Raw genomic sequence first — 12,881 nt, forward strand, 5'->3', positions numbered from 1 at the left:
GGGGAGGGTTGTCTTTGGTTTTGTTTCTTCAGTGTAAACATCCTTGCATTGCTGGCCACTGTTGAATGACTGGCTCTTCTTGACAGCACACTTTCTACTTTTTAGACAGTGATTTGGGTCCATGTCCCTGTGACCCCACCCTCCTGGAACCTTCGTTTTCAGGATCCTTTTAATCCCTTCTATTTGGTTTTTGGATCAGCTTGGCATAGTTTTGACTCAAAGAACAGCGTCTGTTCTTCACTCTAAGAGATGGAGCTTTCATAGGAGCTCACTGGAAATTCATTCTAATCCCCAAATTGGGGACACAGATTAAGAGATCCTGTTTCATGTGCTGTACTTAAAAGGCAGTAACAGGGGCTTCCCTGGTGGCGCAGTGGTTAAGAATACGCCTGCCAATGCAGGGGACGTGGGTTCGAGCCCTGGTCCGGAGACACCCCACATGCCGCGGAGCAGCTAAGCCCGTGTGCCACAACTACTGAAGTCCATGCGCCTAGAGCCCATGCTCCGCAACAAGAGAAGCCACCGCAATGAGAAGCCCGCGCACTGCAATGAAGAGTAGCCCCCGCTCGCCCCAACTAGAGAAAAAGCCCGCGCGCAGCAACAGAGACCCAACGCAGCCAAAAAAAAAAAAAACAACAACAGCAACAACAGTGGTAACAACATAGTAACTGCATTACTTAATGTCCTTTATTTTCATCATATATTTCAAATCTCTTTAGAGAGTTTTATTTCATGTCAGATGTGCCATTGTGTGCTTGTACTTCTCAGCAGTTTGGGAAGGTATTAACAGTTGATGGTGAATTTAACTTTCATAGAAAAGTTATGGTTAGAAGGAGCTACAGTTCAAAGCATATAAAAAGACTTGGAAAATTACAACTGAGATTTCTATTTATACTTAGATCATTGAGGATAAATATAAATGCGTGTTGGTGTTTGAAAAGCTCTGTGGCTTAGAGTTCAGCTCCTTGCTGTGAAAAGTGAGATGGGAAAATACGAACATGTTTGTGGGAATTTAGAACACACACCTCACTTACAAACACTGATAACCTTAATGAAGCTCTCAACTGAAACAATTTAATCTACTTCAATTCAGCAAACATTCCAGGAAATTTTTGTTTGGCAAAGCCTTGGGGACTCCAAAGAGCAAGACCAATCCCCACCCTAGAAACACTCGATAAACAGGTAAACAGGCCACTTGGTCAATATTATAATTTTTCTTTTCATCAAGTTAGAGAAAATGAGACGTATATGAAGTTATGAGGTTGCATCCAGGTCTTTATTGCCCTTCCAAGTGATCTCCTTGGGAAGCTGTGCTCTTTGGTCAATGATGTGGCCATTGTTTACATATTTGTTTTTCTTTGAGATCGCCTTCAGGAACCACTTCTGGGCTATAGGAGCTATCAGTCGTATTTCAAAGACAACTTCAGGAAAGGACTTTCAAAGAGGAAGTTCAATGACAGCATCATTGGCAATGCAGAGAGCCTCCCCTCAAGAAAGAGTGTTCTCTTTGTCCTGGTGGTCCTTTGATAAGAGCAACTGGCAAACTTTGAGCCCAGATTTTCAGCAGGTTAACCCTATGCCGGGAAACTGAGGATTTAGGATCTCTGTGTTATAAATCTGGTTCTCAATGCAAGGGTTCTCAATAACGGCATGGGTTGGCGGACAGAGACACCTACTAAGAAGATCCAGAGTTCTGCACTTGAAGCTGCCGGTCTGTAACTTTTAGGGACATAATGAATTTCAAGTCATTTTGGGGAAACTTTATATCATCAGGATTTAAGTCTCTAGGCAGTAGCCAGGGATGGAATCTCTTAAACTCTAACTTCCATTCTGAGATGAACAAACAAACAAACAAAAATCAAGTTTGCAGGAAGTTAACTCTCATAAGCCATACCACCAACAGGGGGACGAGGCAGGTCGGTGCCAGATGAGCCAGAGACAAAGGGCCCTAGGACTCAGGCAGGGTGTGTAGGATGTCCTAGCACAGCAGGCTGGATCTTGAGGCGGGTCCCATGAGTGGATAGAGTACCCCTGACTGGGAGGAAGAGGATGAGGTAGGAAGAGGAGAAAGTCAGGTTTAAGGACGCAGGTCTAGAAAATGATGTCAGGGACCCTGGAGTTTGTGAGCACGACTCCATTTTCAGGAAGTGTGAGGGGAGAATAAGGAACCAGGGGTTCCAGGCAAGTGGGTTCCAGGAGGAAGCCCACTTCTTAGAAGTGAGACAAAGTTAGAGCAGGACCAGCCGTCAGACCCATTTGCTGTGCGGCCTCTGAGCTGCTTGGCTGGGTCTCTTATCATTCTGGACCAAGAGAGAGTGAGGCCCAGAGGCTCTGATGAGGTGGAATCTGTTGGGGAGGTTAAGGGGCCCCAGTTGCCAAGGCTGATCTGAAATGGATGGGGAGCTAAGCTCACCCAAACATCAACAGATTAAATGTTCTCTTCTTAGCTTTCATCACATTCTGCGTACACTGGCTTCAGGAAACACGCAGACACACAGGCACACAGAGCTCTTGAACTGAAAGAAACTGTGCTCTCAGGGAAATGCAAATATTTGCTTATAGCTATGAAAGTGTAGCTTTGCTATTTATAAAAGCCCTTGAGGTACTGCTGTTATTCACTTATCCTACTTGATTTTGAAAAAGAAAGTACTCAGTAAAATTTTCAAAGTGGGTAAACACCACTGGAATTTCTTATATAAAGTCCTAACTTGGGGTTGCAAAATCCTTTTTTCCCTTAGTATCTGATCTGGGTGTTGTATGAGATCTTTTAATTTGAAGAGTCATCCTTCATGGAAATCCACAAATATCTCAAACATGGCTACTGCAAAACCAGTTCTGACAGGTCAGATTTTCATATTTATAGATAAAAATATCAACACTTAGTTAACCAAATCCTTTAAGCATTTTGGTTACATGAGGTTGTATTTTCTTTTTAAGTGATCAAACTAAAGATATTGTTTATAGGTAAAAATACAAATAAAGTTTTTATTTATTCAGTAAAATATGTATGGAGTGGATAAGTATATGTTGTGTACAATCACTGGCTGAATTTTTTTTTTTTTTTTTTGCTTGTTTTGGTTGATATGAGTAAGTGGTATCCGAATAGAAATTAATTTAGGAGGGGAAATTTGAAACATTTCGGTTGATTCAAGGGGGTTTAGATAAACTCATAGGCTAAAATTAATCAGATTTGGTTTACAGAACGGCAAAAAACTAGACAGCTTTTCCTTCCCTAATGCCTCATCACCACTCCGAGCCAGCATTTACCAATCCGTTTGCAAACTGTGACCCTCATCCTGCCTGGCCTGACACCTTCCTGCAGGAGGCCCCCCTCTAGGTTTCTGGTTTCTGGTCTGACTTGGCAGCCCTGCCTCCACCAATGTCACTGTGTTGTCCCTGAAGCCCTAACTGACCCGTGCTTCTCAAACCAGAGCACGTGGAACTGGGCATATGAGCCAGAGAGCTGTGACTCTCAAGCACTGGTAAACGTGTCATCATTTAGTTTGTTTTGGATTTCAATGCAAAGGTCCTATGCGATTGAAAAGGAAAACCTGAGGCTTTAAAGAAATGTGGGGTCACATGAATAGCTTTAGACCATTCCCCCTGTGCCTCCCTAGAGACAGAAGTTCTTGCTTCTCAGTCTTAGGGATTCTGGGCGGACAATCTTGGGAAACACAGCCCCATCTCACTGGTTGGAAGCGCTCTGGAGTTAATCCTGGACCGTAGATCAGAGAGCCGGTGCACCAGCTGGGAGTCAAAATGGGGTTTTGACCTTAACTTCACTGCTGAGCCCTCCAATTTCCCTGCTGGATCTAAGTGGTAATCTGCTGCCTGGACAGCTCGGCCAGGGCCTGGCATCTGCCTGGCTTTCCTTGGCGCCTCTTTCTGCTCTTGGTGCTCTCTGCTGGTTTGTGGCTTCCCCTGGACCGGCCTCCTTCTCCCTGGAGATTTTGCCTTTATATAGGATCTCAGTCCCCATCGCCTCCTCCGGTGGGCTTATGCCTCATTTTCTCTTCCTGTATGCTGCCACAATGAAGATCCTTGGTGATGGGGGCTAATTTGGGTCTGGTCCCACCCACCCCCAAGCTGCCCAGTATCAGCCTGCCCGATGACCAGTCACTCTGGTTTTTACTTGCACATTCGTTTCTAACACCTGGGGATTTTCCTTTTCTTCTTGCATGCTCAGATGTCTCCTTTGTTATTGATTCCTGCATGCCACCCATGACCTTGACACCCACGCATGCCCCATCCCTGATTATCTGCCTGGGTTCCTTACCTGCTGCCTCTCCTGTGGTCTCCAAACACAGAAACCCCACTGCCCTCTTTGTCTTGACCTCTAGCTACCCCAACACCATAGTGTCCCTAGGGCCTCTTGATTTCTCAAGTTTGGAGAAAGAGCAAAAGAGGATATAGGACTTCTTGGCTACAAATTCGTTAGGAAGGTTTCTCTGTAAGGAAACTTTCCTGCTCCCTTTACTAAAACTAACCCAGTTCCTCCAGGTTTGCTGGTAGAGGGAGAAACTCCCAGTGGGGACAGATAGTTGTATCTTATAATCACCACTCTTCCTCCTAAAGAGGAAGAGTCCTGTACATGACTCTTTATCTAATTTCCCAAAGGACAGCACAGGCCAGGCTGGAACAGTTAAGTGAGACTTTACTGATGACTTAGAGGTGAGATAGGGAAATAAGCACAGAAATAATGCGGTGGATAATGAAGACGACAGGATTCAGCTATTTCTGAGAAGCAGTGTTTGTCCTCAGGAGGGGGGTGTGTGCGTGCATACATGCTGTCAAAGGTAAACAAAGCTGGACGTTGGTTAAAGTGGTGCAAACATTTTATTCAGTAACCACTGACAGTAAACACTGACAGTAGGGCTGAATCTTACTATGATCTGAGCAGAGGTGACTGGGTGATTTAAAGGGAGGGTGAGGGGTGGGGACTGGGAACCAGTGGGGGCTCAAGTAGAGTCAGGGAAGGGAGAAAGCACAAAGTGTTGGTCGTTGTAAATGTGATTAAGGCAGCTGCCTCTGCTGGCTGGCAACCATGGAGTTAGATACTCTCTTCCCACAAAACTGGGAGACAGAGGCCCTGTCCTTCCTGATAATTACACTTCAAAAGAATGGCTTCAGGACCTTGAGAAAGACACTCCTGGGTTGTAGGAGATACATAGATATTTATCTAAAAGGGACAGAGGAAGGATTTACAATTGTAAGCCCTCTTTAGTAAATGCTCTGGGACTTCCCTGGTGGGTCCAGTGGGTAAGACTCCACGCTTCCAACGCAGGGGGTCTGGGTTCGATCCTTGGTCGGGGAACTAGATCCGGTGCAGCCAAAATAAATAGATAAATATTAAAAAAAAAAAAGTTAATGCTCTAAGAAAGGGAGGTCAGGGGCCTATTATTAGGTGTTGGCTAGAATGAATGGTAAATTCTTGTGAGAGCCTTGAGCTTTTCCTGACAGAAACTCAAAAGGAGAGCTGGGTCACCCCAGGATATGGCCTTAGGCTGCCGGCAGCCATGCAAGGGTTGGTCAAGTTTCTTAATGCAGGGGTTTGGATGGAGTGTTCATGCAAATAAGGCATGTGTCTCAGTGCTCCAGGTACAGTTGCTTTATGAAGCAGATACATTAAAGAAACAGGTGTACCCACCACTTGTACTGCTGCTGAGGATGTTTTAAAAGAGAACTGACCATTTTCTACAACCCGACATGTACCCTTCTTCTAGAATATTCTGAAGACAACTAAAGAGAAGCATAGGCTAAAACTTCTTTCAACCTATGTAGGCCCAAGCAGTGCTCTCAAACTATTCGGACTATGTCCCACAGTTTCAAAATGAAAACATTTTCAATATTTTCTATCTTGTTATATTTTTTCTTAAAATTGCTGTTCACATCCCACTAAATTAATTTCATCACCCGCCATGAGTCACAAGTCACAACCTATACTTGAAAAATACAAGGATGGAGGGTGCAGACCTGGGCAAAGACAGGGCAGGGGCGTGGGGAGAGGAGGGGCAAACCTTAGTTTAACACTTACAGTAGAAACCAGAGGGAAAAATTTGACTGCACAAAGAAACCTGTGAGTCTGACCTTAGACAAACAGAATTTTTGTGGGTAAAATTCTATCCTTTCATAATTAAAATATAGTAATAGGAGCATCTAATGAGTAATTTCCCAGAAATATGGACAGAGCCATAAATAGTTATAGAAGAGTGATAAAATTAGTCTAGGTAGAAATTCTGGAATTTTTAATTATCAAAGTGCATCCTAGTAGAATGTTGCATTCCCAGAAAAGATCACTATAGAAACCCGGGGGAAAAACAATACATTAGACTTTGTTAGACTTTGTTCTGGCTGAGTCATAAGTAGACATTAGTGAAGGAAGTAATGGAGTGAGTCTTTGTGAAACAGTGCAACAAATATTGATTGAGTACTTAATATGTGCCAGGCAGGATTCTAGGTACCAGGGCTCCACATCCACGAACAAAACAAAAGTCCCTGCTCTCATGAGCTAACATTCTAGTAGAGACAGGCAACAACCAAACAAGTATATAATATAATGTCAAGCAGTAAAGATGCTTGAAAAGGAGTAAAGCAGGGTTAAGTATATGCATGCTACTTTAAAGAGGGTGAGCAGATGCCCTTTCTGATAAAGAGACAGTTAAGTAGAAACTTGAGTGAAGAGAGTATCTGGGGGAAGCATATTCCAGGTAGAGGGAATAGCCAAAGCAAAGGCCCTAAGGCAGGAGGCTCAGTTTACTCAGGAACAGTAAAAAGGTCTTGGTGGCTGGAGTGAATTCCGAGTGACGGTAAGGAGTCTCAAGGCCACTGTAAGAACTTTGCCTGTGGACTTCCCTGGTGGCACAGTGGTTAAGAGTCTGCCTGCCAATGCAGGGGTCACGGGTTCGATCCCTGGTCCGGGAAGATCCCACTCTAGAGCCTGTGAGCCACAACTACTGAGCCGGTGTGCCACAACTACTGAAGCCCATGTCCCTAGAGCCTGTGCTCCACAACAAGAGAAGCCACTGCAGTGAGAGAAGCCTGTTCACCACAACGAAGAGTAACCCCTGCTCTCTGCAACTAGAGAAAGCCCATGCGGAACAACGAAGACCTGATACAGCCAAAAATTTTAAATAAATAAATTTTTTTAAAAAAAGGAACTTTGCCTGTGATCAGAGGAAGATGACAGGGCATAAGACAAGTTCAGAAATGATACAGATTCACAAATGTTACATAGTTTACAAATTCAAGTTGGCTACATTCACAGTGGCAATTAGTAGCTAGGGACTGCTGAAAGCAAGTTTTTCGTGAACCCAACAAACATTGAGCTTTCTCCAAAACCTTGGTCTTTCTGACCCTGCCCTGTGCACTCTCATCATGGTGGGATGGGGTTGACTCTCCCAACTGCCTGGTCACACGAGCCCCAGGGGATTTGGGGAAAGCCTCTCAAATAATTATCTATAATTCCCTGTATAAATGGAAATGGCAGCACTCAGGTTCATGGGCATCTGGTGAAAATGAGACCATCACTGGTGATATTGGTAGGTGGTACAAGGGGGATGAAAGCCAGAACTTTTAAAGGCAGTGATCTGTAGGAAGCCTAGATGATTTTGTAAAACCTCTTATGAGTATCCGAAAATAATGTGGACTGAGATTCAGCACAATACAAAAAATAAAAATAAAAAAACAAAAAACTAATAAACATCCTTAGTGGTTAAGTGCAAACCAACAAACCATTTTAAAAACGTAGGTAAAATGTGTAGCAGTTCAGATGGGAACTAGAAATTGGGTGCCAGAAGTGTTATTTCTAGATGATTTTAGAGAATGTATCTTCCTAGAAGATGGCTGAAATTTTCAGTAGGAACTAAGGCTGGAGACATGGTGGGTTAGACTAAGCTGTAACATTGTCACCAACCTCCCTGCCTCCAAGGGAGGGTTGTAATAGGGGCCGTTTTTCTGCTGGTCTTTGTATCTAGGGCACCTTCCATAGAGCTGGGCACACAAATGAACACTCAAAGAATGTTGCTACTTCATCGCCTGCCAGGAATACTGTATAGGGCAGGGCTGGGGCTGGGGAGTTCCTGAGAAGCTGCCACCCAACCATTACCACCACCATATTGATCGCTTCCTTGATACTTTACACATATCAGAATTTGAACGATAAAAACTATCTTTTCTTTGGACTGTGCAATGTTTTTTTTAAAATTGGCAACACTGGGGCCATATTCCTACATAACAACTGGTCAGAACAGAGTAGGGGGAGTTCCTTTGAGAAAGGGGCTGTGCTTTCCAGTTTGCCAGACTCCACTGGCCTGATTGGCCCCCAAAGGCATTTGAGTTTGCAGCCTCTGACATACACTATCTTGTTTAATCTTTGCACCAACTCTATGAAGTAAATTGATGCTTTATGGATGAGAAAACTGAGGCTCACAGATGTTGAGTGCTTTCCCAGCATCAGGGCTAGACACCTGTCTGTGGGTCTCCCCAGCTGATGCTGCTTCTGCTATGTCCACTACAGCTGCAGTGATGACATGGGACCCACGTAACTCCATGCTTCTAGGATTCGAGGATTTTAGATCATGCAAATCACAATTCTAGAGTCACTCTGAAAAATCTAGAAATAGGTATTACTAACTCACTGTGTGATCTGTGCGAGGACAGAGACCTTTGCCCAAAAAACGCAGCAGCGAGGGGTTGGAGATGACCTCTAAGTTGACTTCCAGCCTAACAGACTCTCATGCAGAAGACGAGACTGCACTTTTAAAGGTTCCACATGGGGCCAAAAGATGACAAGAAGTTCCTTACTTACATCTTGGTGATGGGGCAGAGCCAAGGACTCCCAAGGGTTTATTTTCCTAAAAAAGAAAGGTCTGGTCTGAACTGCCAGCCCTATACCTCTAATCTGTGGCCACCCCCCCCCACCAGTTCCCTACCAGGCCTCCTCTCTCAGACTGAGCTCTTAGGGGGTCTGTGGCCTGTTCTATCCCAAGGTCATTGAGGCTAAGACACTATTGACAATAAGACAAATCTTTACCTTAGGTGACTCCCAGCAAAGGAAAGACGGCACAATGCCTTAATGATAAGATTTCGTATTGCACGAATCAGTCACAACCAGCTTTCGTTGCTTTGAAATTTCTTTTCTCCATCTTCAGAGATTGGGCCATGTGCCCACCCTTCACTTGCATTCCTTAGCATTGCATTGGTGGCCCTTTAGCGCATAGTCTCAGTGACAAAGTATATTATAGCATAATTTACTTAGGTGTCCTACAGCACTTGTTCATGCTTCACAAGAAAATATGGGATTGTGGTCATTCTTCCTCTAATGAATATCTATTTCACTAACGTAAAATTTATGTCCCACTGCTCTGTTTCCTTGCTTTTCTATACATGATAACTTTTTGTTTCAATGTCAAATCAGAGCTTTATCGTGAAATCATTTATTAGAAAAGCCTTATGGAGGTAAAATTAGCATACAATAAACTGCATATATTTAAAGGGTACCATTTGATAAGTTTTGACATATGCATACGAAACCATCATCACAAACAAGATAATAAAACTACCCACCCTCAAAGTTTCTCCTGCCCCTTGGTAATCTCTGCCTCTCACCCATGCTATTCCTCCACCGCCTTGTACAGACAACCAATGACCTGCTTTCTGTCAGTATGGAGCAGTTTGCATTTTCTAGAACTTTATATAAACACAACCATACAGCATGTACTCTTTTTTTGTCTGGCTTCCTTCACTCAACAGTTATTTTGGATTCATCATCGTTGTTGTATCGATACATCCATTCCTTTAAAAATAGCTTTATTGTGATGTCATTTACATGCCATAAAATTCACCTGAGTGTAGAATTCAATGATTTTAAGTATACTTACAGAGTTGTGCAAACTTCACCAAAATCTAATTGTAGAACACTTTCATCACCCCCAAAAGAAACCTTATGCCCATTTACAGTCACTGCCATTTCCACCCCAGCTCTAGACAACCGCTACTCTATTTTCTGCCTCTATAGGTTTGCCTATTCTTGACATTTCTTATAAATGCAATAATACAATATGTGGTCTTTTTTCTGGCTTCTTTGACTTAGCATGTTTTCAAGGTCCCTATCCGTTGTAACGTGTATCTATGTTTCATTCTTTTTAATGGCTGAAAAATATTCTAATTTATGGAAACAGCATTTAGATTATTTCCACCTTTGGCTATTATGAATGATGCTGCTACAAACTTTTTTTTTTTTTTTTTTTTTTTTTTGCGGTAAGCGGGCCTCTCACTGTTGTGGCCTCTCCCGTTGCGGAGCACAGCCTCCAGACGTGCAGGCTCAGCGGCCATGGCTCACGGGTCCAGCCGCTCCGCGGCATGTGGGATCCTCCCGGACCGGGGCATGAACCCGTGTCCCCTGCATCGGCAGGCAGACTCTCAACCACTGCGCCACCAGGGAAGCCCTGCTACAAACATTTTTATACAAGTTTCTGGGCGAACATATATTTTCATTTCTCTTGGGTATAAACCTAGGAATGAAATTGCTGGGTCACATAGTAATACTATGCTTAACATTCTGAGAAACCTGCCAAACTATTTTCCAAAGTGACTGCACTGTTTTACATTCCCTATAGCAATGAACAAAGATTCCAGTTTCTCCACATCCTTGTCAACACTTGTTACTGTCTGTCTTTTTGATTATAGCCATTCTAGTGGGTGTGAAGTGGTATCTCATGGTTTTGATTTGCATCTCCCTAATGACTAGCGATGAACATCTTTTCATATGTTTATTGGCCACTCATATAACTCCTTTGAGGAAATGGCTCTTCAAATCCTTTGTCCATTTTTAAATTAAGTCATAAATGGCATTGGGTTCTCTTCCTTTCTCTTAGATCACTCCCTCTGGGGAAGCCAACTGCCGTGTTTTGAGGACCCTCAAGCATCCTTGTTGGGGGCTTCCTGCCAACAGCCATGATGAACTGATCTGTCTTAGAAGTGGCCCTCCAGTCCTCAAGGCTTCAGATGATCACAGCCCCACCCAACAGCTTTACTGGACTCTCAGGAGAGACCCTGAGCCAGAACGGCCTAGCTGAGCTGCCCCCCAGAAACCAAGATAATACAGGAGTTCCCTGGTGGTCCAGTGGTTAAGGCTAGGCACTTTCACTGCCGTGGCCTGGGTTTAATCCCTGGTGGAAGAAAGAAACTGAGATAATAAATGTTTGTTGTTTTAAGCTACTAAGGTTTGGGGAATTTGTTACACAGCGAAAGATTACTAATATATGGGGAATGGGTAAGGGGTGGAGGGTGGAGGAGAAAGTGGCTCTGGGAGGCGCCTCCCAACGCCCTTCTCCAGGTGTGACTGCGGGGCACCCGCAGTAACCCCGAGACACCTCTTTAGGGCGACCATCCCGCGTGGGTCCCCTTGGACCAGGAGCAGACAGTGAGGACGGAGGGATGGCCGTCTTGCTGGAAAGCTCTTAGGGAGGAACAGAGCAGGAGCGGTTGCGCCCTTGACCAGCCCCTGCGTGGATAGAAGAGCTGCGTCTGCAGGGGCCGTGGCCTCAGTGCCCCAGGCAATGCCCGGTGCCAGGGGCCCCAGAGCCGCCCGCTGGGAGGAGCCCGGGGTGGTAGCGGGGCTGGGCGGCAACCTGGGAACTGAAAGATGTGAGGACGAGGTCCAGCCATTCCTCGAGGTAAGTGAAATGTCCAAGTGTGCGAGGGCCCCTCTGTGCCAGCCTCCAGTTTAGTCTAGGGCAGGGTTTTCCATACTCCTTAGAGTGTGACCCAGGGAGGGGCAAATTTTACATCCCAGCGCAGTGTACACACAGAAATACATTCACAGAATTAAAACCAACGTTTGTGGAACCATATTGTGCTTACGGTGTGTGATGTCCTCATCTATTCTGTTCTGTTCTTTCTAGTCTATTCGTTTGTTCTGTTCTTTTATTCTGTTCTATTCTATCCTGGAGACAGAGGAGGAGAGGGGCTGTGGGAGGTGGCGGGGTCACCCACAGTCTCCTCACAGGACCCTTCGAGGGAGAGTTTCTTCCGAGGCAAACTGCATCTGCCCTGGGTGAGCCCTCATGTGTCTCCCCCATGGGCCCTGGGCTCTTGGCAGCAGAGACAACACCCTGTTCACCCAGTATCCCTCATGGCTCCTGGAAGAAACCCAGAATTCTTAGGACCCACAAGCCTTGGAGAACGTCCCTCAGTCAAAGCCCCCCACTTGTGCAGGGGAGGAAAGTGCAGCTCACGGCAGTCTTTTGCTGTATCTTTGTCATTTCCATATTTAATCCCTGCCTCCTGGATTCACTGGCCATGGGCTCTGTGGTACTAAAAGTCTTAGGTACTAAGTCTTAGGTTTATGGAGGTGGCAGCACTGAGGGGACCCCAGATTCTGGGTCTGGCAGGTCACAGGCACCTGAGTGAATGAGAGGCCCATTGCCTGGGGTAGGAGCAGGGGCTTTGGAGTCAGTCAGACCTGAGTGCAGTTTTGACTTTGCCTCTCGCTCACTGGCTGTGTGATCTTGGGTAAGCCACTTAACCTCTCTGAGCATCAGTGTCCTTACCTCTAAAACAGGAATAATACTGCCTGTTTTGTAGGATTGTTATGAGGATTAGCAAAAATGTATATAATTTACAATGCCTGGGAACTCAAAAATAGCACTTGCTATATTTGTTGTTAATAGTAATTGTAACACTAACTAGAGGGTCTCAGAACAACTTCATATATGCTGCTATTACTTCGTTTTGGAGGTAATCTGACTGCCATTGTTTTCATCCTAGGCAAAAAGGAAATTTTCATAAACATCTAGGGGAGGAAGCAGGTTATATTTGTCAGGAACAGCCTTAGTAATAAAAGGAGAGGAAACACACACACACACACACACACACACACA

General features: G+C 44.7%; 1 protein-coding gene across 4 annotated transcripts in view; it reads left to right on the forward strand.

Moving 5' to 3' along the window:
* KLHL6 (kelch like family member 6) overlaps positions 1-11,189 on the forward strand; it is a 67,160-nt gene extending 55,971 nt beyond the window's left edge. For 3 of the 4 annotated variants that reach the window (XR_002644213.3, XM_022571131.3, XM_022571141.3), the window contains one exon: positions 1-3,002. This exon is cut by the window's left edge. The gene's annotated coding sequence lies outside the window, so the exon portion shown is untranslated. Of the gene's footprint in view, positions 3,003-10,874 lie in introns of those variants that run through there. The other variant, XR_002644214.3, reaches the window with a different exon arrangement.
* The last annotated feature ends 1,692 nt before the right edge of the window (positions 11,190-12,881 follow it).

This window comes from Delphinapterus leucas, chromosome 4 (assembly GCF_059928025.1).
Source record: "Delphinapterus leucas isolate spDelLeu-1000000601 "Yukka" chromosome 4, BTC_Dleu_Yukka2, whole genome shotgun sequence".
NCBI classification, from domain to species: Eukaryota; Metazoa; Chordata; class Mammalia; order Artiodactyla; family Monodontidae; genus Delphinapterus; species Delphinapterus leucas.